General features: G+C 45.8%; 1 protein-coding gene across 4 annotated transcripts in view; it reads left to right on the top strand.

The window, feature by feature from the left end:
• Positions 1 to 24292, top strand: part of EXOC2 (exocyst complex component 2) — a 274269-nt gene that overhangs the window by 16102 nt on the left and 233875 nt on the right. The gene's annotated exons all lie outside the window — the stretch shown is intronic.

Raw genomic sequence — 24292 nt, forward strand, 5'->3', positions numbered from 1 at the left:
ACCCCCTGTTCAGTGTGTGTGTGTTTCCAGTTCATGTACTGTGCACCCTCCTGCTGGAGTAAAGATATTTGCCTTGCTGCCTGCCTCCTGGGTATGTTTTGTGTTCTACCAGGACCCATGAATTTGGGGGCTCACCGTATTTCTTACAGGCTCAATCCCCAATAGTGGGCATGCAGGAGGCAACCAATCAACGTTTCTATCTTCCCCTCTCCCTCTTTCTGTCTCCAAAATCAATAAAACGTCTCCCCATTTTAAAAAATATATCTTTATAGAAAGGAAGGGAGAGGGAAAGAGAGATGAAATATCAATGATGAGAGAGAATCATTGATTGACTGCCTCCTGCACGGCCCCTACTGGGAATAAAGCCTGCAGCCCAGGTATGTGCCCTTGACTAGAATCAAACCTGGGACCCTTTAGTCTGCAGGTTGATGCTCTATCCACTGAGTCAAACCAGCTAGGGCAACATCACCCCCCACCCCCCTTTTTTTTAAATTAAAAAAGACACTCAAAATTTCCTAAGGGCAAAGAGAACCATAAACAATGCGAAAAGACAATAAACTGGGAAGTTTTTGACAGAGTATATAATGGACAGAGAATTAATGTTCTCTGGTAAGAAATCCAAAAATCAAGAGAAAAGTGTGATAAAAAGATGCAAACGTAGTGAAAATGGTTCACACACAATGCAAATTGAAACCATTTATTTTCTTTTGCTTATCAGATTGCTTTACACATTATAAACTGATTTTTATGACCTGGTGAAATTATGCAGGCTAGTGTGGTAATATATATTAGGACCTTAAATATACATCCTTTGACCAGCAATTTCTCTTTGAATGTAATGCAAGGAAATAACTGCGTATATGTGCACAAATATTTTCTAGAAAAATTTTCATTGTCATGTTCCTAACAGTAAAGATTTTTGAAATCACTTAATGTCATCGATTATACATCCATGCAGTGGAACACAAAGCAGCTTGAAATGATGTAGATTTGTATTTACCAACATGGAAAAATGTCCATGATATAATTTATGTATGAAAATTAGGTTGCAAAATATTTAGTTAGCATGCAACAATTTTATAAAGCACATTTATATTATAAAAGGCCTGTGGCCCTAATGCTGTAACAACCAAAGACCGGCACGGGTGGGTGGGGCTGTGAGCACCAAAGGGCGGGCGTGGATGGGCGGGACTGTGAGCATGGTGAGGCTGCACGGGTGGGCGGGGCTACATGATGTTGCACGCTGGGCTTGCAGTCTATATATATAAAAGCTAAAGTGACCTTTTGACCGTTCGTTCAATCAGTATATATGATGCACACTGACCACCAGGGGGCAGACACTCAACTCACAGGCGTGGAAACATGGAACAGACTGATGAACCGCAGAGGGAAGTGGAGAGGGGAGGGCAGGAAAAGATTAACCAAAGATCTTATATGCATACTAGAGGCCTGGTGCACGGATTCGTGCAACAGTGGCGTCCCTCGGCCTGGCCTTCAGGGATTGGGCTGAAACTGGCAGTCTGACATCCCCTGAGGGATGTAGCTATCTATAATAATAAAAGCATAATATGCTAATTAGACCAGACAGCCACACGATCTTCTGGACGAAACCGGGGCTGCGAGGGCTGAGCCCCTTGCATGAATTTCATGCATTGGGCCTCTAGTATCTACATATACCTCCTGATTGATGGAGACAGTATTAGTGTATATACCAATGAGGTGAAAAGTGGTTATCTGAGTGATGTATTTTTCTTAATACAGTTTAAAATATTTAGAAGTTTCTGTGATGTAATGCCTGTTGTTTTTATCATCAGTGGAAACAATGAAGCTCTTTTTAGGCAAGGAGGTGGAGGAAAGTTGAGCATGGAAATGGAGGTAGTGTTTTTAGAGGTCCCAGACCGCAATCTCTGTAGCCTTTGTCAGGAGGCCTCCAGACTGGCAAAACCCAGTGTTGTCTCTACTGGGTGCAATGTGGAGGGGTGATACCTGGGCCTGAAGGGCCTGTGGCACTTGGGGTCCCCCTCTAACTGTGCTTTGGCTGCCACCCTCACAGCATCATGAAGTTTTATGCCAAGATTGATTGACGGTAAGGACTTTATGGAACTCTCTGTACACATCATCTGCACCATATCAAAGCTGGCAAATGTCTGTGCTTTCTGTGTGCCAGGACAAGCTGTGCTTTGGGACCACTAACTCCAGGTCATTCAGGAGGCACAAAGTGAGGTGGGAAGACTTCTTCCACTGGTTTCTCATGGAAGGTGTTTCAAAAGAATTTAATGAGATTTATCTAGAGCTGGTAACTGAGCATTTGTTTAGAGCAGTGAAAAGCACTGGGAATGCTTCTGCCCTGAAGATCCAGCCAACCAGTAGGCTGTTGTCCCGGCCTCATGGTGGGTGTGGAGTTGCTGTTGCCCACAGGTAGGATCTGCTTGGAAGGGTGCTTTCCAGAAGGGTCCAGGAAGATTTCCCAGAGCCTAGAGATCATTCCTGTGATTTTTTTTGTTTGTTTGTTTGTTATCTGCCAGCTTTGAAGACTGAAGAACATTGTAGAAAGGATGGTAAACATGGGTAATCAAGTGCTGGTTGAAGCAAATCTAAATGGCAAATTGAACTCAAGTATAGAAACTGATATAGTGTGTATAAAAAGTTATTTTAACAATCTTGGAAATTCCTCCAGTGCCTGCTCAGGATATACCTCAAAACAGAAACCTGGTGAGCATGGTGCAAGTACCAGCAGAGAACAGGAAACTTCTGCAGTTTTTGAGGTATAACAAGTCCTATAATGGCCTATGCAATATTTTGAGCAATATTCTTCTTCATCTTCAGATATCACTCTTCAATATTTCTTTCTTGCCTCATAAAAATTCAACCAGCCTGTTTGTGTGTGTGTGTGTGTGTGTGTGTGTGTGTTTAAGCTTATGGTATTTTCAAAACTGAAACAGTTCTGGATGATAGTTGTTCTGTATTTTAGTTGTAATTTTGTTGTGATTGTGGGAGACAGCAAGTACAGGCCTTTACCTATGCCGACATCTTGGTTCCCCAGGATTTTTTTTTTTTTAATACCACACAATATTTGTGTTTGTCTTAATTTCTTAGCGTAATGTCCTACAGGTTTATCTTTGTTGTCACAAATGGCAGGATTTCATTGTTGTTGTTTTTTAAGGCTGAATAATATTCCATTATATATATGTCACATTTTCTTTATTCATTCATTCATGATCTAACTTAGGTTGTTTCCTTATCTTGGCTACTGTGAATAATGCTGAAGTTAACATGGGAGTACATAAATTTCTTTGAGGTAATAATTTTGTTTCCTTTGGATATATAGTCAGAAGTGGGATTGTTGGATCATATAAAAGTTCTGTTTTTAATATTTTCCTCATTAAACTCTGTTTTAATTGGTCTCAAAAGTTTGTGACAAATTTTTGGTCAAGTGGTTTCCATTAAAAAGTACTGATCTTCGAAATTACTAACTTAAAACTACCACACACACAAAAACACACACAAAACAAATGGTCCACAAAATATTCTTCTTTCTGTTTGAAGGTTTTACAAACCAAGCATTGTTATCAGGGCCAGATGAGACAATCACTTCTGATATTGTTTTTCACCAGTGATTAAGACTGGGGTGGCAGATATTAGGGATAATACCCATGTAGCCTCCTGAGCTTTCTGAGCAGACTTAGTGACTTTGTCAACTCCAGCTGCCTTCTAGTCCACTGCTTTGATGACACCTCCAGGAGCTATCTGTCTAATATTGCAAAGAGCAAAACAACCAAGAAGAGGATAGTCAGAGAAGCTTTCAACACACATAGGCTTTCTAAAACCATATCAGTGATTGCAGTATCACCAGATTTCAAGATTTTCTTCCAGCTTCTTTTCATAATATGATGATTAATCTTTTCTTTAGCTTAGCACAGTGGTTCTCAACCTTGGCTGCACATTAGAATCACCTGGGAATCTTTTTAAAATCCTGATTTCTGGGCCTCATCCTCCGGAAATTCTGTTTCTTTGTTACTAATGTTGTGGCCCCACCCCATAACAAAGAAACAGAATTTCTGGAGGATGAGGCCCAGAAATCAGGATTTTAAGAAGATTCCCAGGTGATTCTAATGTGCAGCTAAGGTTGAGAACCACTGGCTTAGCACATTTGAAAACAATATGAGCTGTGTGACAATGCCGCACATGTGCACTGATTTGGGCTGAAGGACTTTGGATAATCACCTGAGCCATGCAGCCAGCTGCTTCCATTGGTGGGGTATTTTGCTGTCAACAACCATGTTGCCTCAGTGAATATCTTTGACAGGCGAGTTCTTGACATTGAAACCCACATTGTTCTTAGGAAGAGCTTCACTCAAAGCTTCAGTTGTAATGTTGACAGGTACAAAGGTGACTACCAAGCTGGATTTGAGAAAAAGTCTAAGGCAGCGGTTCTCAACCTGTGGGTCGCGACCCCTTTGGCGGTCGAACAACCCTTTCACAGGGGTCGCCTAAGACCATCCTGCATATCAGATATTTACATTACGATTCATAACAGTAGCAACATTACAAATAAGAAGTAGCAACGAAAATAATTTTATGGTTGGGTCACAACATGAGGAACTGTATTTAAAGGGCCAGAAGGTTGAGAACCACTGGTCTAAGGGCTTGTGAGTTGGATGAGTTGGTTGCAGGATGCAATCCAGAGCTTCAAGCATTGTGGTATCACTAATATTGCCATCTTTATAGGTTATTTTCCATTCCTTGCATTACATCATGTTAGCCCTTGACTCCAATATGTTGTTATCATTTCAACGAGGAATTGACGTAAGTGCTGCTGTACCACTGTTATATTTTATTAATGTAACTGGGATTTCCTTAACAATGTCCTTATATCTCTTCTGGTTGTAGGCTGGTTCAGTGGAATCCTTTTATTTTAACACTAGAGGCCTGGTGCATGAAATTCGTGCACTTGAGGGGGGACCCTCAGCCTGGACTATGCCCTTTTGCAGTCCAGGAGCCCTCGGGGGATGTCCGACTGCTGGTTTAGGCCTGGGAAGCGGGCCTAAGCTGGCAGTCAGGCATCCTTAGCGCTTCTGTGGAGACGGGAGAAGCTCCTGCCAATGCCGCTGCACTCAACAGCTGTGAGCCTGGCTCAGGGCTTCTGGCTGAGCGGTGCTCCCCCTGTGAGAGTGCACTGACCACCAGGGGGCAGCTCCTGTGTTGAGCGTCTGCCCCCTGGTGATCAGTGCTCATCATAGCGACTGGTCGTTCCACCATTCGATCGATTTGCCTATTGGCCTTTTATTATATAGGATCAGCAGTTTTTTTCCACCCAGTGCATAAGTTAAAAGGGTAGGTCTGCCCATTCTTTAAGATACCTGCTTCAAGTTCACCAACACCAGCAGCAACAATCAGGACAGCACAATTAGCATGAGGTGTGCCTGTAATCATGTTTTTCTTTGTTTGTTTGTTTTTTTAATCTCTGAGTTTTGGTACATCAGTGCTGGTCACATAATACTGGCCAGCCTTGAATTTCCACAGGGAGATATCAATGGTGAAACCATGCTCAATTATAGCTTTCAGTTTACCCAAAATACATGCATACTTGAGGTCGGAGGTCTTCCCATCTGATCAGACTCCTCAAAATTTTCGATGGTTTCTTTGTCAATCCCACCTCCTTTGTAGATTAGATGACTATAGAGGTCGAATCTATGTGTCCAGTGACAATGATATTGATATGAGTTTTTTCCTTGTCCATTTTGTCTTAGACTTAGCAGTGGTTTTCATGAAAACTGGGTTCTGATGGTAAACCCATTGCCAAAAACTATTTTTAATTTATTGAGGAACCTCCATACTGTTTTCCATGGTAGCTGTACCAATGCACAGTGCACACGTCACCAACAGTGTACAGGGATTTCCTTTTCTTCACAATCAGCAGTTGCTGTCTCTTCTCTTTTTGATAATAGTCATCATAACAGGTGTAGGGTGATATATCATTATATTTTTGATTTGCATTCCCTGATGATTAGTGAAATTCTGTGTATACTTGTTGGCCATTTGCATGTCTTCTTTGGATAAATATTTAAATATATTTAAACTAGAGGCCCAGTGCACAAAAATTTGTGCACTCGGGGGTGGGGGGGGTTCCTCAGCCCGGCCTATGCCCTCTTGCAGTCTGGGACCCCTCGGAGGATGTCCACCTGCTGGCTTAGGCCTGCTCCCTGGGTGATCAGGCCCAAGCTGGCAGTCAGACATCCCTCTGGCAGTCCGGCAGCCCTCGGGGGATGTCCACTTACCAGCAGGGAGCAGACCTAAGCTGCAGTCGGAAATCATTAGTGCTGCTGAGGAGGCAGGAGAGGCTCCTGCCACCACCGCTGTGCTGGCAGCCATCAGCCTGGCTTGTAGCTGAGCAGAGCTCCCCATGTGGGAGCGCACTGACCACCAGGGGGCAGCTCCTGCATTGAGCATCTGCCCCCTGGTGGTCAGTGTGTGTCATAGTGACCAGTCATTCCTAGTCGTTCTGCTGTTAGGGTCAGTTTGCATATTACCCTTTTATTATATAGAATAGAGGCCTGGTGCATGGGTGGGGACAGACTGGTTTTCCCTGAAGGGTGTCCTGGATCAGGGTGGGGGTCCTGCTGGGGTGCCTGGCCAGCCTGGGTGAGGGGCTGATGGGTGTTTGCAGGCTGGTCAAGCCTCCCAGTGGGGACCCTCACCCCATGGGGGTTTGGCCAGCCTGGATGAGGGCCTGAGGGCCGTTTTCAGGCTGCCCAAACCCTCTTCAGGGTGGGGGTCCCCACTGGGGTACCTGGCCAGCCTGGGTGAGGGGCTGATGGCTGTTTTCAGACTGACCAAGCCCCCCGGTGACCGAAGCTCCCAGCCTTTCCTTTTTTCTTTTTTTTTTTTATTCACTCCAGCTCCGTGGCCATGGCAGCTGGAAGCAGGTATCTGGGGTTTATTTACCTTTTATAATTGAAACTTTGTTGCCTTGAGAGGAGGCAGCAGCCGTCCGGGAAGCTTGGCTTCCTCCATCATTGGGGCAACCAAGCCTTCTGCTTGCTCCAGCTCCATGGCTGCCGGCCGCCATCTTGGTTGGGTTAATTTGCATACAGTCGCTCTGATTGGCTGGTAAGCGTGGCTTAAGGCATAGTGAAGGTACTGTCAATTTGCATCTTTGTCTTTTATTAGTGTAGATCCTCTGCCTGTTTTTATTTGGTTTGTTTTTTTTGCTTTGAGGTGTATGAGCTTCTTGTATATTTTGGATATTAACCCCTTATTGGATATGTGGTTTACAAATATTTTTTCTCATTCCATAGGTTGCCTTTTCATTTTGTTAATCGTTTCCTTTGCTGTACAAAAGCTTTATAGTTTAATGTAGTCACACTTGTTTATTTTTGCTTTTGTTGCCTTTGTTTTTGGTGTCGAGTCCAAAAAATTATTGCCAAGACCAATCTCAAGGAGCTTACCCTCTTTTTTCTTGTAGGAGTTTTATAGTATCATCAGGTCTTAAGTTCAAGTCTTAAATTCATTTTAAGTTGATTTTTAAAATATATTTTATTGATTTTTTTACAGAGAGGAAGGGAGAAGGATAGAGAGTTAGGAACATCAATGAGAGAGAAACATCGATCAGCTGCCTCCTGCACACCTCCTACTGGGGATGTGCCCGCAACCAAGGTACATGCCCTAGACCGGAATCAAACCTGGGACCTTTCAGTCCACAGGCCGACGCTCCATCCACTGAACCAAACCGGTTAGGGCAGTTGATTTTTGTATGTAGTGCAAAATAGGGATCCAGTTTCATTTCTTTGTCTGTGGCTGCCCAATTTTCCCAACATCAGAAAATGCCTTTTTAAAAACTGTCATTTCTGCTGTATAGGTACTGTGTGCTAACCAATTGCGCCACTGGAGCAATTTCCAAAATATATAAAGAACTCATAAAACTCAACACCAGTCAAATAAACAATCCAGTCAAAAGGTGGGCAGAGGACCTAAAAATATACCTCTTCCAAGAAGACATACAAACAGCCAATAGATACATGAAAAGATGTTCAATCTCACTGGCAATTAGGGAAATGCAAATTAAAACTACAATGAGATACCACCTTACACCAGTTAGAGTGGCCATTATCAACAAGACAAGCAACAACAAATGTTGGAGAGGTTCTAGAAAAAAGGGAACCCTCATTCACTATTGATGTGAATGTAGACTGGTACAAACATTATGGAAAGCAGTCTGGCGATTCCTAAAAAAATTAAGAATAGAGTTACCATATGACTCAGCACCCCACTCCTGGGTATGTACCTGAAAAACTCAAAATCATTTACTCATAAAGATATATGCACCCCTATGTTCATTGTAGAATTGTTCACGGTGCCTAAGACATGGAAACAGCAAAAGTGTCCTGCGATAGAGGGCTGGATAAAGACGATGTGGTACATACACCAAAGGGTACTACTCAGCCATAAGAAAGGATGAAAGAGCATCATTTGCAACAACATGGATGGATCTTAAAAATATTATGCTAAGTGAAATAGGTCAGACAGAAAAAGCTCAGAACCCTATGAGTTCATTCATATGTGGGATATAAAACTGAAATTTATAAATACAAAAAACAGTGTGGTGGTTACCAGGGAGGGGAGGTAGGGTGAAGGGGTCCTAACATGAGATTTGATTTTGGGTGGTGGTAAATGGTGCTGTATACAAATTTTGTATTGTAGAAATCCACACATGAGACCTGTATGTTCATGTTGACCAATATTACCCCAATCCTATATAATAAAGAGGTAATATGCAAATTAACCTTCATGCTCTCACAAGATGGCTGCCTACGGACCAGGCCAGCCGGGGTGTTAGTGACGGCCGACCAAACGACTGAATAAGCAGGCTGCATGGGGCGACCAGGCTGGCAGGGGGGTTAGTGAGGGACAACCAAACGACTGAACAAGCATGCTGTGTCGGGTGACCAGGCCAGCAGAGGGGGGCAGTTGGGGACAACCAGGCCAGCAGAGGGGGGCAGTTGGGGGCGACCAGGCCGGTAGGGGGGGCAGTAAGGGGTGACCAGACCGACAGGGGGGCTGTTACAGGTGACCAGGCCAACAGCGGGGAGCAGTTAGGGGTGACCAGCTCAGCAGGGAGGGCAGTTAGGGGCGATCAGGCCAGCACGCAGAGGCAGTGAGGGGTGATCAGGCTGGCAGGGGGGCAGTTAGGGGCAACCAGGCAGGTAGGCAGGTGAGTGATTAGGAGCTAGTGGGCCAGGATTGTGAGAGGAATGTTCGACTGCCAGTTTAGGCCCTTTCCCAGAGATCGGGCCTAAACCGGCAGTCGGACATCCCCTGAGGGGTCCTGGATTGGAGAGGTAGGTGCAGGCTGGGCTGAGGGGACATCCCCCCCCCCCCCCCCCCACCATGCCCAAATTTCGTGCATCAGGCCTCCAGTAAAATTTAATAAAAAACCAAAACCCTGTCATTTCTGATTTTTTCTTTCTGCACTTTGGGGTGTTTCATTGTATTTTAACTTTCAGTTTTTCTGGTTAGAAATCATCATCTATATCCATATTGCTATTCCTCTTAATATAATGTTGTTTTTTCCTCTGATGACTTTTAGGATTTTCTCTTTATCTTTGACTTTGGTATGTATAGGTGTGATTTCTTTGTATTTATCTTATACTAGAGGCCTGGTGCACAAAAGTTGTGCACTCGGGGGGTGGGGTCCCTCAGCCCAGCCTGTTCCCTCTCACAGTCTGGGATCCCTCGGGGGATGTCCGACTGACCACCAGAGGGCAGACATCCTTAGTGCTACCGTGGAGGCTGGAGAGGCTCCCACCACTGCTGCTGCACTTGCCAGCTGTGAGTCCTGCTTCTGGCTGAGCGGCACTCTCTGTTGTGGGTTGAGTGTCTGCCCCCTGGTTTCGGTGCACGTCATAGTGACCAGTTGTTTTGCTGTTCGGTCAATTAGCATATTAGCCTTTTATTATATAGGACTAGAGGCCCCGTGCACAAAAATTTGTGCATTCGGGGGGCGGGGGGGAGGGGGTTCCCCCAGCCCGACCTGTGCCCTCTCACAGTCTAGGACCCCTCGGGAGATAACGACCTGCTGGCTTAGGCCTGCTCCCGGGTGGCAGAGGGCAGGCCCAATCCCTAGGTGCAGCCCGTGGTCAGGCTCAGAGCAGGGCCAATTGGGGAGTTGGGGTGCCGCCCCGTCATGCACAGAGCAGGGCAGATCGGCAGGTTGCAATGCCACCCTCAGTCACGCTCAGGGTAGGGCCGATTGGGGGGTTGGGGAACCGCCCCCTGTCACACTCAAGGCAGGGTCGATGGGGAGGTTGCGGCGCCACCCTGTCACGCACAGAGCAGGGCCAATCGGGGTTGGGGAGCTCCCCCCGTCACACACAGAGCAGGGCCAATCAGGGGGTTGAGGAGCTCCCCCCTGTCACTCACAGAGTAGGGCTGATAGGGGAGTTGGGGCACCGCCCCCTGTCACACACAGAGCAGGGTGGATGAGGGGGTTGGGGCGCTGCACCCTGTCACACTCAGGGCAGGGCCAATGGGGAGGTTATGGCTCTACCCTGTCACACACAGAGCAAGCCCGTGGAAGGGGGCTGGGGCGCCACCCTCTATCACCCACAGAGCAGGGCCGATCAGGGGGTTGGGGTGCCACCACTGTCACACTCTGGGCAGGGCCAATGGAGAGGTTATGGCTCTACCCTGTCACACACAGAGCAGGGCCCGTGAGGGGGAGGGGTTGTTTTTCATATATTCTAGATACAAGTCTCTTATCAGATACACTATTTGCCAGTATTTTCTCCTATTCTGTGTGTTGTCTTTTTACTTTCTTGATGTCCTTTGAAGCACAGAAATTCTTTAAATTAAATTTATTGGAGTGACATTGGTTAATGAAATTATATAGGTTTCACAATTCTATAATACATCATCTGTATATAGCATTGTGTGCCCACCACCACAGTCAAATCTTCTCCTATCACCATATATTTGACCCCCTTTACCCTTTACAACCCTCTCACACCCCTTCCCTCTGGTAACCATCATATTGTTGTCTGTGTATGAGCCTTTGTTTGTTTGTTTGTTTTTGTTTATTTGTTGCTTTCAGTTTTATATCCCAAATATGAGTGAAAGTCATATGGTCCCTAACTTTTTCTGTATGACTTATTTCACTTAGCATGATGTTTACAAGATCCATCTATGTTGTCACAAATGGCAATACTTCATCTGTGGCTAAGTAGTATTCCATTGTATATATGTACCACATCTTCTTTATCCAGTCATCTATTGAAGGACACTGGTTGTTTCCATGTCTGGGCCACTGTGAATAAGTTGCAATGAACATAGGGGTGCATATATCTTCGCAAGTAAATCTTTTCAGTATTTTGGGGTAGATAATCTAGAGAGGAGAGGTTGCTGGGTCATAACTCTATTCTTAATTTTTTGAGGAGCCTCCATAATGTTTTCCATAGCTGCTGTACCAATTTACATTCCCACCAACAGTGAATGAGGGTTCCTTTTACTCTACAACCTCTCAAACACTCGTTATTACTTGTCTTGTTCATAATTGCTATTCTAACAAGTGTGAGGTAGTATCTCATTGTAGTTTTGATTTGCATTTCCCTTATAGCTAGTGAAGTTGAGAATCTTTTCATGTATCTGTTGGCCATTTGTATGTCTTCTTGGGAGAAGTTCTCTGCCTATTTTTTACTTGGATTGTTTGTTGTTGACTTGTATGCTTCTTTATATATTTTTGGTTATTGAACCCTTGTCAGAGCTGTTGTTTGCAAATATTTTCTCCCATTTGATTTGTTGCTTTTTTATTTTGTTTTGGTTTCTTTAGCTATGCAGAAGCCTTTTAGTTTGATACAGTCCCATCCATTTATTGTTGCCTTTACTTCCCTTGCCTTTGGGAACAATTTCATAAAATCCTCTTTAAGACCAAGGTCCATAAGTTTAGTATCTATTTTTACTTCTATGTAATTTATTGTTTCAGGTCTTGTATTTAGATTTTTGATCCATTTTGATTTAATTTTTGTACATGGGAACAAACTAGTCTAGTTTCATTCTTTTGCATGTGGCTTTCCTGCTTTTAAGATTGCAGTTCTGAAAAAACAAAAACAAAAACAAAAACACAAGTTACAAGAATACACAGATAGGCAGTTCAGTGAAGTCAGAAATAAAATCAGTGACCAAAATGAGTACTTTACTAAGGAGATTGAAACTTTAAAAAAGAACCAAGTAGGAATTCTGGAGATGAACTCAATAAACAAGATAGAAGATGAACTAGCCAACTTAGGTAATAGTACTGACTAGATGAAGGAAAGAATTATTGATATCGAAGATAGAAATCTAGAATGACTCAGAGGGAAGAAGAGACTTGAATATAAAGAAGTTTTAAATTTTGATTAAAACCAAGTCCGATTGATCTGTTTTTTTTCCTGTTGCTTGTGGTGTTGTCTCTAAGAAGGCTTTGCCTAAATCACAGTCTCAAAGATTTACTCCTGTGTTTTCTCCAAAGAGATTTATAGTTTTATCGTCTACATTTAGGTATATAATACACTTGAAGTGCAATTTTATTCTATAGGGAAGCGATCTAATTTTTTTGCATGTGGATATCAAGTTGTCCCAGCAGCATTTGTTAAAAAAAATTATATTTTCTCCGTTCAAAAATTATTGGACCGTGATCAGCTTCTCAATTTCTGAAAAAAAAAAAAAAATAAAAGCTGAGAATTTGATAGGGATTGCATTTTATTTGTAGATCAACTTAGGGAATATTGCCATCTTAATATTGTTTCCCATCCATGTTTTCTATTTATTTCAGTTGTCTTTAATTTCTCTCAACAGTGTTTTGTAGTTTTCGAAATACAGCTTTTGCACTACTTTTGTAAAGCTTATTTCTGAGTATTTTATTCTTTTTGATCCTATTGTATACAAGTGTCTTTTAACTTTTTTGTTTGTTTGTGTATGTACGGAATACATCTCCCCTGTCTCTATCCTCTACTACTTATCTTTTTTCTATTTTAATTCCAGTATTCCATTGATACCATTAAGCAATCAGAAAACATTTATTTAACCTTTTTCCGCAGTCATGTGACATACTTTTTTGTGTCAGAGCTGTATGACAGACATTGGGATATAGAGTTGATTAAACATCATGGATCCTCAGAGAGGAGACACAAATGTGATATCTAATTGGTTTAATACAGCAAATATTAGAATGATGTAGAGGATGCATTGTAGAAGGAAAGATCATGGAGACTTTGTTAGAAATGGTAACATTTAAGCTTCACCTCAAAATATTGGTAAAGATTTAACAAACTTGGAAAGACTTTCTATAATTGAAACAAGGTAAAAGAAATCATGAGGCATAAAAATACTTGGCTATTCTTAAGAGGTCAACAGGCTTATATGGTAAGTGTCAGATGACTGAGGGAAATGACTGAGGGTGTAGTAGGAATGTAGAAGAATCTATTTTTTTACAGGTTTTAATAAAATATTAAGGATTTTGTGGGCACTGGCTACCACTGATTTTTTTTTTTTTTTTTTTTGAAGAGGGATGGTGTTGATGAGATATGTATTTTGGAGAATTAAGTCTGTTTCAGTATCCAGGCAGAGAAGATGAAGGTCTTAACTAAGGGAGCAAAAATAGAATTGAGAGGAATAGTTGACTTTGAATTCTGATAGAAAAATTCTGAGTAGTCCGGGGATGAAATAGGGAAGAACAGTCAAGATAACCTCTAGTTATCTCATTTGGTTTACTGGATGATGGTAATGTCTTTCTGTTTTATTTCTTTTACTTTTTGTTGTTGCTTTGCTGTTTAAATTTTATTAAATAAACTAGAGGGCCGGTGCATGAAATCGTGCATGGGTAAGGTCCCTAGGCCTGGCTGGCGATCAGGGCCAATCAGGTTCCCTGCCTCCCCGCCTCCTCCTTCCCTCCCTTGCTCCCTCAGCACCCCACCACCGCCACTGGTCACCTGCCCTGTCCCGCGCCACCCCCTGGTGGTCAGCACACGTCATAGCGAGCGATTGGACTCCTGGTTGAACTCCCGCGGGGATAATTTGCATATTAACCTTTTATTCTATACTAGAGGCCCGGTGCACAAAAATTTGTGCACTCGGAGCGGGAGGGGGGTACCCCAGCCCGACCTGTGCCCTCTCGCAGTCTGGGACCCCTCGGGAGATAACGACCTGCTGGCTTAGGCCTGCTCCCGGGTGGCAGAGGGCAGGCCCAATCCCTAGGTGCAGCCCTGGTCGGGCTCAGAGCAGGGCTGATTGGGGAGTTGGGGCGCCACCCCCTGTCATGCACAGAGCAGGGCGGATCAGGAGGTTGCGATGCCACCCCTAGTCACGCTCAGGGTAGAGCCAATTGGGGGGTTGGGACACCGCCTGCTGTCACACTCAAGGCAGGGTCGATGGGGAGGTTGCGGCGCCACCCTCTGTCACGCACAGAGCAGGGCCGATCAGGGGGTTGGGGAGCTCCCCCCTGTCACACACAGAGCAGGGCCCATCAGGGGGTTGAGGAGCTCCCCCCTGTCACGCACCGAGTAGGGCCGATAGGGGAGTTGGGGCACCGCCCCCTGTCACACACAGAGCAGGGCCCGTGGCGGGGGGGGGGGGGGGGGTTGGGGTGCCGCCCTCTATCACCCACAGAGCAGGGCCAATCAGGGGGTTGGGGCGCCACCACTGTCACACTCAGGGCAGGGCCGATGGGTAGGTTATGGCTCTATCCCGTCACACACAGAGCAGGGCCCGTGGGGGCTAGGGGGTTTGGGGCGCCGCACCCTGTCACACACAGAGCTGGGCTGATCAGGCGGTTGGGGCGTTGCACACAGTCACACACAGAGCCGCAGGGCGATCAGGGGGTTGGGGAGCTCCCCCCTATCAGGCACAGAGCAGGGCTGATCAGGGGGTTGTGGCGCCTTCCCCTGTCATGAACAGAGCAGGGCGGATAGGGAGGTTGTGGCCCCGCCCCCTGTCACACACAGAGCCGCAGGGCGATCAGGGGGTTTGGTTGCTGCCCCCTGTCACGCTCATCTGGGTCCCGGGAGGCCTCGCGGCTCCGCTTATCCCAGTGCTGGGAAGCATATTACCCTTTTACTATATGGGATAGAGGCCTGGTGCACGGGTGGGGGCCAGCTGGTTTGTCCTGAAGGGTGTCCTGGATCAGGGTGGGGGTCCCCACTGGGGTGCCTGGCCAGCCTGGATGAGGGGATGATGGCTGTTTGCAGCTGGTCACACCCCCTTCAGGGTGGGGGTCCCCATCGGGGTGCCTGGCCAGTCTGGGTGAGGGGCTGAGGGCCCTTTTCAGGCTGGCGGGTGACTGAAGCTCCCAACCTGTCCTTTTTTTCTTTTCTTTTTTATTCTGGGCCAGCTTTATCTCTGAGGCTTGGCTCCAGCTCTGAGACCTCGGCTGCTGAAAGCAGGTATCTGGTTTGTTTGGGTTCTTTAATCGAAACACTGTTTCAACTCCAGCTCTGAGATCCTGGCTGGCTGAAAGCAGGTTTTGGGATTTTGTTTAGCTGCTATATTTGTAACAATGTTTCAACCTGCAAGCTCAGAGGCCAGCAGCTTCAGGCAGGGAATGTTGGAGTCCTCCGTCACTGAAGCAAGCAAGCCTCCTGTTAGCTTCAAGCTGCCTGGCTGCCGGCTGCCATCTTGGTTGGCAGTTAATTTGCATATCGCCCTGATTAGCCAATGGGAAGGGTAGCGCAGGTACGGCTAATTACCATGTTTCTCTGTTATTAGATACGACTAGAGGCCTGGTGCACGAAATTTGTGCGAGGTGGGGCCACAGGCGGAGCTGCTGGTGCCTGGGACCACGGAGACTGTGGAGTGTGCGAATTGTCCCTCTCCTGGGCCACAGGCACAGCCACTAGCGCCTGGGACCATGGGGTGGGCAGCTTGTCTCTCTCCAGGGCTTCATCCCCAGCCGCTGGGGCCATGAGGCGGGTGGCTTATCCCTGTCCCGGGCCACAGCCCCACCGGCTGGTGCCTGGGACTGCAGGGCGTGTGGCTTATCCTTCTCCCAGGCGAGGCCACAGGTGCAGGTGCAGCCGCTGGCGCTCAGGACTGCAGGCCTTGTGGCTTGTCCCTCTCCTGGGGTGCAGGGGAAGCCACTAGCGCCTGGGACTGCGGGGCGGGTGGCTTGTCCCTCTCCTGGGCCGTAGCCCCAGCCACTGGCGTCCAGGACTGCAGGGCGTGTGGCTTGTCCTTCTCCCGGGCCTGGCCGCAGGCGCAGGGGCAGCTGCTGGTGCCTGGGACTGTGGGCCATGTGGTTTGTCCCTCTCCCAGGCTGCAGGCGCAGGGGCAGCCACTATTGCCTGGGACCGCAGGGAGGGTGGCTTGTCCCTCTCCCGGGCTGTAGCCCCAGCTGCTGGCGTCCGGGACTGCAGGGCGTGTGGCTTGTCTCTCTCCCGGGCTGCAGGCACAGGTGCGGGCCACTAGCTGTTCATTAATTTCTAGAGTCCCCCTCTGCAAGCAACCCTGTGGACCCTCTTCCACATTCGAGGGCTACACTGACCCCAACGGCTGTGGATTTTGTGGATCCCAGCGTTCCTCTGAGACTCTAGTGCCTGCTCCGTGTGTTTGGTGCTCATTTCTCCATCCAGCCTGGATCCCAGATCTAGCCTTTCTCTATGCGATATCTGATCTTTTCGTCCACAGATTGCCTCACCATCTGTGTTTAATTCGCCAATTCTGGGTAGATGTTATTCGATTCCGCTGTTCCTTCTGTCTGCTCTGTGAGAAGGTGCAGGGCTCATCCGCGTATTTGTACTGCTTTGTCTCCCACTGGACATGCTTTTTAGGCACCTGCGATTGGGGAGGCTGGAGTCCTGGTGTTCCTGGGCTCACAGCTGAGGCAGCTGGTCCTTGGGCATTGTGGTTGTAGGGTCCTGGGAGGTATCCGAGGTCTCCCCGGTTGAAGGTAAGGCTGTGCTTCAGATCACAGGCACTCTCCCCTTCAGCATGGCATGGTCTCTGCGGCAGAGCAGGCTGCTCCAGGAGAGGTTTTGGCAGCTGTAGAGGCTGCCCGGCCAAGGGAGCCTGGTATGCCAATCCTCGACAGTCCTGTGGAATATAGCTGTCCCTCACTCACAAATACAGACAGTTCCCGGACGTCCACACACTCTCCTTTCGTTCTCTCTCACACTATTTTGCAGCCTGCTGTCCCATTGGCCGTCATCTTGGATCCAAAATTTGGTTCATCTATGGCACCTATTCTTTAGAGATAAAACCTTTTTCCCTCTGCTGATATTAAACTGGTATCAAAGTTTGTAATATTCTTAAAGTTTTGTTTTCCTATTACCTGTTATATTAGTTTGCTGGGACTGCCATAACAAAATCCAGTAGACTGGTGGCTGAAAAGAGAGAAAAATATTTTCTCATGATTCTAGAGCAGGGGTGGGCAAACTTTTTGACTCGAGGGCCACAGTGGGTTCTGAAACTGGACCGGAGGGCCGGAACAAAAGCATGGATGGAGTGTTTGTGTGAACTAATATAAATTCAAAGTAAACATCATTACATAAAAGGGTACGGTCTTTTTTTTTTTTAGTTTTATTCATTTCAAACAGGCCGTAGTTTGCCCACGGCTGTTCTAGATGCTGAAAGTCCGAGATCAAGGTGTTAGTAGGGTTGGTTCCTTTAAAAAAAATTTTTTTTAAATAGATTTTTAGAGAGGAAAGGAGAGAGAAAGAGAAAGAAACATCAGTGTGAGAGCACATCATCAATCAGCTGCCTCCTGCATACTCCCTAGTGGGGATTGAGCCCGAAACCCCAGGTATGTACCCTGACCAGGAACCAAACTAGCAATCTTTTGGTGCCTGGGACAACATTCAACCAACTGAGACACAAGGCAAGGTTGATTCCTTTTAAGGCCTCTCTCTGTGGCTTGTAAGTGGGTGTGTTCCCTGTGTCCTCACATGGTCTCCTTTCTGTGTTTATCTGTTTCGTAATTTCTTCTTGTAAGGATACCAGTCATATAGAATTAGGTCCCCAATGTGACCTCATTTTACCTTACTCACTTCTTTAAAGGTATAATCTTTAACTCTTGTCACATTCTGAAGTACCAGGAGTTAGGACTGCAACATGATTTTTGGAGAGGGACACAATTCAGCTTGTCTTATCTGTTTCCTATCTTAATCTGTTCCTCTGTACCTTTTTTTAAATCTGACTTCCATCTCTCTTTCACATATTTTTATGACCATATCATAGTCTTTAGTTGTCCTTGTATATTTTCGAATTAGGCTGTGAACAACTGATTGGTTTAGTTTGTGTATGGTCAGAGTTTGTAAGAGTCTTTAAAAAAACAACAACATATTTTTATTGATTTCAGAGAGGAAGGGAGAGGGAGAGAGAAACATCAATGATGAGAGAGAATCATTGATTCTCCTGCACACCACCCACTGGGGATCACATTTGCAACGGGCATGTGCCCCTGACTGGAATTGAATCTGGAACCCTTCAGTCCACAGGCTGATGCTCTATCCACTGAGCCAAACCAGCTAGGGTTGTAAGAGACTTTTCTATCAGGCTATATAACTGCAAGTAGCCTTTCCGTTTTTGGGATGGATCCTTACATGACAGGATCTTTGTTTTTTTCCTAGGGATCTTCAATTTCTCTAGAGAATAATATTCTAGTTATTAGGATAGGTTGATATTGGGGGTGTAGGGGAATTACACACCTTGCTGACAGTGGTATAAGTGCAGGGTTAGGAAGAGGTCTGAGGAGTTCCACAGTTTGCTGTGCAGGTTGACACTTAATTACCTCTATTTTGCCTGGTCTCCCTGGTAGCCTCTTCTTTTTGGTTTCTTCAGAAACTAAATTTCTAATTCCCGCCTGACTGCAGGATGAAGACAAGGGCTGGGGTGTCTACTTTCTCATATATGCAGATGTAGCTAACTAGCAAATTCCTTCTATTTTGTTCTGAACCTCACCCTCATCTTCTGGAGTATCGGAAGCCTTGAGCACTTAAGTTCTTCAGGATTCATTAGTGAAGTTTTATTATTTACTAGAGGCCCGGTGCAGGGATTCTTGCACAGGTGGGGTCCTTCGGGCTGGCCTATGCCCTCGCAATCGGGACCTATTGGGGGATGTTGGAGAGTTGGTTTCAGCCTGATCCTTGCAGGCAAGGCCGAAGGACCCCACCGGTGCATGAATCTGTTCACCATGCCGGTTTTGGCCCAATCCCTGCAGGCCAGGCTGAGGGACCCCACCAGTGCACGAATCTGCACCAGGCCTCTAGTATGCATATACGATCTTTGGTTAATCTCTTCCCACCTTCCCCTCTTCTCCTTTCCTTCTGAGGTTCACCAGACTGTTCCATGTTTCCATGCCTGTCATTTCCACTCTTGCGTTGAGCGTCTGCCCCCTGGTGGTAAGTGCGCTTCATAGCTACTGGCTGGTTGGCCAGTCACTTAGGCTTTTATATATATACTAGAGGCCTGGTGCACAAAAATTTGTGCACTCGGGGGGGAAGGAGAAGTCCCTCAGCCCGGCCTGTGCCCTCTCGCAGTCTGGGACCCCTCAGGAGATAACGACCTGCTGGCTTAGGCCTGTTCCTGGATGGCAGAGGGCAGGCCCAATCCCTAGGTGCAGTCCCTGGTCAGGCTCAGAGCAAGGCTGATTGGGGGGTTGGGGCACCGCCCCCTATCACACTCAAGGCAGAGTCAATGGGGAGGTTTCGGCACCACCCCCTGTGATGCACAGAGCAGGGCCAATCAGGGGGTTGGGCACTGCCCCTGTCACTCACAGAGCAGGGCCAATCAGGGGGTTGGGGCGCTGCCCCCTGTCACTCACAGAGCAGGGCCCATCAGGGGGGTTGGGGCTCCGTACCCTGTCACACACAGAGCAGGGCCCATCAGGGGGTCGGGGAGCTCCTTCCTGTCACTCACAGAGTAGGGCCGATAGGGGAGTTGGGACACCGCCCCCTGTCACACACAGAGCTGGGCGGATCAGGGGGTTGGGGCGCTGCACCCTGTCACACTCAGGGCAGGACCAATGGGGAGGTTATGGCTCTACCCTGTCACACACAGAGCAAGGCCCGTGGAGGGGGGTTGGGGCGACACCCTCTATCACCCGCAGAGCAGGGCCGATCAGGGGGATGGGACGCCACAGCTGTCACACTCAGTGCAGGGCTGATGGAGAGGTTATGGCTCTACCCTGTCACACAGAGAGCAGGGACCATGGGTGCGGCTGGGGGCGGGGGAGGGGTTGGGGCGCCGCACCCTGTCACACACAGAGCAGGGCCGATCAGGGGATTGGGGAGCTCCCCCCTATCAGGCACAGAGCAGGGCCCATGGCGGGGGTGGGTTGGGGTGCCACACCCTGTCACGAACAGAGCAGGGCGGATAGGGAGGTTGTGGCCCCGACCCCTGTCACACACAGAGCTGCAGGGCGATCAGGGGGTTTGGGCGCTGCCCCCTGTCACGCTGATCCCGGTGCCGGGAGGCATATTACCCTTTTACTATATAGGATAGAGGCCTGGGGGCCGGCTGGTTTGCCCTGAAGGGTGTCCTGGATCAGGGTGGGGGTCCCCACTGGGGTGCCTGGCCAGTCTGGCTGAGGGGCTGAGGGCTGTTTTCCTGAAGCAAGTGACTGAAGCTTCCAACCGCTCCTTGTTTTCTTTTTTTTTTTTTATTCTGGGCCAGCTTTAGCTCTGAGGCCTGGCTGCTGAAAACATCGATACAATGTTGCTAAAGCCCTGCTGAATGAAAGCCGGTTTCTGGTGTTTTGTTTATCTTCTTATTTGCAACATAGTACATAGTTTCTTAGAGTTGTAGCTCAGAGGCTGGTTAGTGAGGCGGGGAAAATTGGGGAACGTTGGAGTTCCCAGCAAGCAAGCCTCATGTTCGCTTCCAGCTGCCTGGCTGCCGGCCGCCATCTTGGCTGACAGTTAATTTGCATATAGTCACTGATTAGCCAATGGGAAGGGTAGCGGTCGTACGCCAATTACCATGTTTCTCTTTTATTAGTGTAGATATAGATAAACTAGTAGCCCGGTGCATGAAATTCATGCACATTAAAAGGGAATTGCCCTAACCGGTTTGGCTCAGTGGATAGAGCATCGGCCTGCGGACTGAAGGGTCCTGGGTTCGATTCCAGTCAAGGGCATGTACCTTGGTTGCGGGCACATCCCCAGTGGGGAGTGTGCAGGAGGCAGCTGATCGATGTTTCTCTCTCACCGATGTTTCTAACTCTCTATCCCTCTCCCTTCCTCTCTGTAAAAAATCAATAAAATATATATTTTTTTAAAAGGGAATTAATTAGCAGAGATATTTTAACATTGCTATTTGCCATTTCTCTATAATAGAAATGTGAGAGATGAAAGGAAATTAGTAAAATGTATATGAAAATAATATATAAATTTATTAATAAATGAACAGTAACAAAAGGATATAACAACAGAGGCATGATATAAAAATGACAAAAACATGATATGAAAACAACAAAAAGATGATATAAAAACAACAGTGATGCAAAGACTGATAAAGTGATTAAACTTATTCTAATATCTCCCTGTACACCACATTAAGAGTGAAAACACTTTCAGAGTGCTTGACTAATTTCCCTTGTGATAAAGTACTTAGAACTTTAACTGTAACATCACATGCTCTTCAAATTCGAGAGAAAGCAACATATAACTGACCATGTGCAAAAACGGGTTCAGATAGGAACATGCCTACTCTGTCTAGAGTTTGTCCTTGTGATTTATTAATAGTCATCACAAATGCTAGCATCACAGGAAACCGTCGTCGAATCAATTTAAATGGGAGGCCAGTGTCAGATGGGGACAAATTAATTCTTGGAATCAGAGCAGCCTCTCCCTCTGCAGATCCTGTTAATACTTCAGCTTCGATAGTGTTAGGTAGTAATCTTTTGATAATAAATCTGGTACCATTACAAAGACCCCATTTACTATTGAGATTTCTCAATAGCATGATGATTGCACCCACTTTCAATTTTAATTTATGACACGGCATTCTCGAAGGAGTAATAGTATTCAGAAATTCAATGGGGAAATTTTCCTTTGTTTCTTTGTTATGGGGTGGGGCCACAACATTAGTAACAAAGAAACAGAATTAAAACTTTATTGTGGGGAGCTGCTACAGTGTTTTGGACAGGTTCAAGCCTTGGACTGATGAGAGGGCACAGTCCTCTCATTGCCACGTGCAAGTCCCAGCTTGGAGGGCAGGGTCCTCCCAGCACAATTATAGCCAACAGCTGTAGTTGTAAGCTTGAACCTATGGTCGGAACACATGGCCCCACGTGCCTGAGTGATGTAGGCTTGATAGAGTTCAGGTGCATGTAGTTGAGTAGGATTGAAACCCAGGAGGACATTTATAAACATCTTGGTCACGCCCTTACTTTGCCTCTTAGCATCTGCTATAAAATAAAGGCATGGCTGTGGGCGTGGTCGCTGTCTCTCAGAGAAGCAGCGTCCCACCAAGACCGGCTTTCTTTCTCTTGTCTGTCTTTTCTAAGCCTTTCAGCCGCCCCACTCAGGTTCACTCCGTGCTGGCGAGGCACACTTTAGAAAGATCTGCCTCAAACTCCGCCCTTACAGGAAACAGCTCCAGGAAACAGCTTGGGGGAGGGCACAGCCATTGCCAGGACAACCCTTGTAGGACTGACTTCCTTCCGCTCCGCTCCGTTGGTGGTTGTTCCTCTGTATGTGACGAACACCACCCATGGTTTTTATATAAGTGTGTATGTGTATATATATATATATATATATATAGGTTGTCTGTGTGCTAGGTACGTTGCTTTGCTAGAATTATCCTACATAACCTTAATTATAACCATGAAAGGTTCTGTTAGCTCCTTTTTACACAAACAAAAACAGAGATTTATAACACAATTAGTAAATTGAAGCACCACGACTTGGAGACAGATGTATTTGACCTGAGAAACTGGACTTTTACCAGTTCACACTTTTGCCTGTATGTCAACATTCTAGTTTTTATAAAAATGTAAATATATTGATTTGAACATATTAATAATAAAGAATTGCTATAATAAGTACAATACAAAAATAAAGTGAAATTCCATGCACTTATGGGAATATAATTTACTTTTTATGAATACAGTTAATCAGAATATCTTTCTTAAATAATTTTGGGGGAGTAGAACAGTGTCTAGCTTATATTTGGGATTCAGGTGTAGGCATGGAGGTAAATAGTGACATTCGGTTCTGTCTATTGCAGTAGTTCTCAACCTTGGCTGCACATTAGAATCACCTGGGAATCTTTTTAAAATCCTGATTTCTGGGCCTTATCCTCCAGAAATTCTGTTTCTTTGTTACTAATGTTGTGGCCCCACCCCATAACAAAGAAACAGAATTTCCAGAGGATGAGGCTCAGAAATCAGGATTTTAAAAAGATTCCCAGGTGATTCTAATGTGCAGCCAAGGTTGAGAACCACTGGTCTATTGTGTTGTGAAAGTTCTTATTACCAAGGGCTTAATTTTCTGTTATTTTTCTGATATTTTCCTTACAGTACTAGCTAGAGCAAGCATGTCAAACTCAAAGTCTAACGCAAGCCAAATAAACAAATTTTAAGTTTATGTGGGCTGCAAAAAAAGAAAAGCTTTAATATTCATAGAAACGTAGGTTTATTTCGATAGAGACATGCTGAATACAAATGGCTGAAATAAATGAGTAATCATTTACATAAAATAATAGAACATTTTAATAAAAAATATTTTTCTTGAACATTAACTTACCAGACACTAAATAACTGTACAAATTAATAATCGTAACACAAACCTATTTTTCTTGTTCTCCAAAAGCGAAATATTTCCTTTTGCGCACACCAAACAAATCAGTACAAGACTAATGACTTGACAATCGGCTGCTAAAATATTCGCTGCTAGTATTAGTGGATAGAAATGGCGTGCCTGCGCGCAAGGCGTATAAAGGAAATAAATGCAACCTGATAATAGTAATCAGTCATTAGCAAATGTTGTAGTTCGTTAATAATAATTTTGTGTAACAGAATATTATAAAAATTAAGTTATGAAATTTTTATTAAAATGTTGATTACATACCATTATATTGGGTGAGCCGCAAAAATATTTGTTTTGGGCTGTGAGTTTGACATGCTTCATCTAGAGCAGCGGTTCTCAACCTGTGGGTCACGACCCCTTTGGGGGTAGAACGACCCTTTCATAGGGGTCGCCTAAGACCATCGGAAAACACATACATAATTACATATTGTTTTTGTGATTAATCACTATGCTTTAATTATGTTCAATTTGTAACAATGAAATTGGGGTCACCACAACATGAGGAACTGTATTAAAGGGTC

Source organism: Myotis yumanensis, unplaced genomic scaffold (assembly GCF_028538775.1).
Source record: "Myotis yumanensis isolate MYYU_CA2020_CCGP unplaced genomic scaffold, mMyoYum1.0.hap1 SCAF_2, whole genome shotgun sequence".
Taxonomy (NCBI): Eukaryota; Metazoa; Chordata; class Mammalia; order Chiroptera; family Vespertilionidae; genus Myotis; species Myotis yumanensis.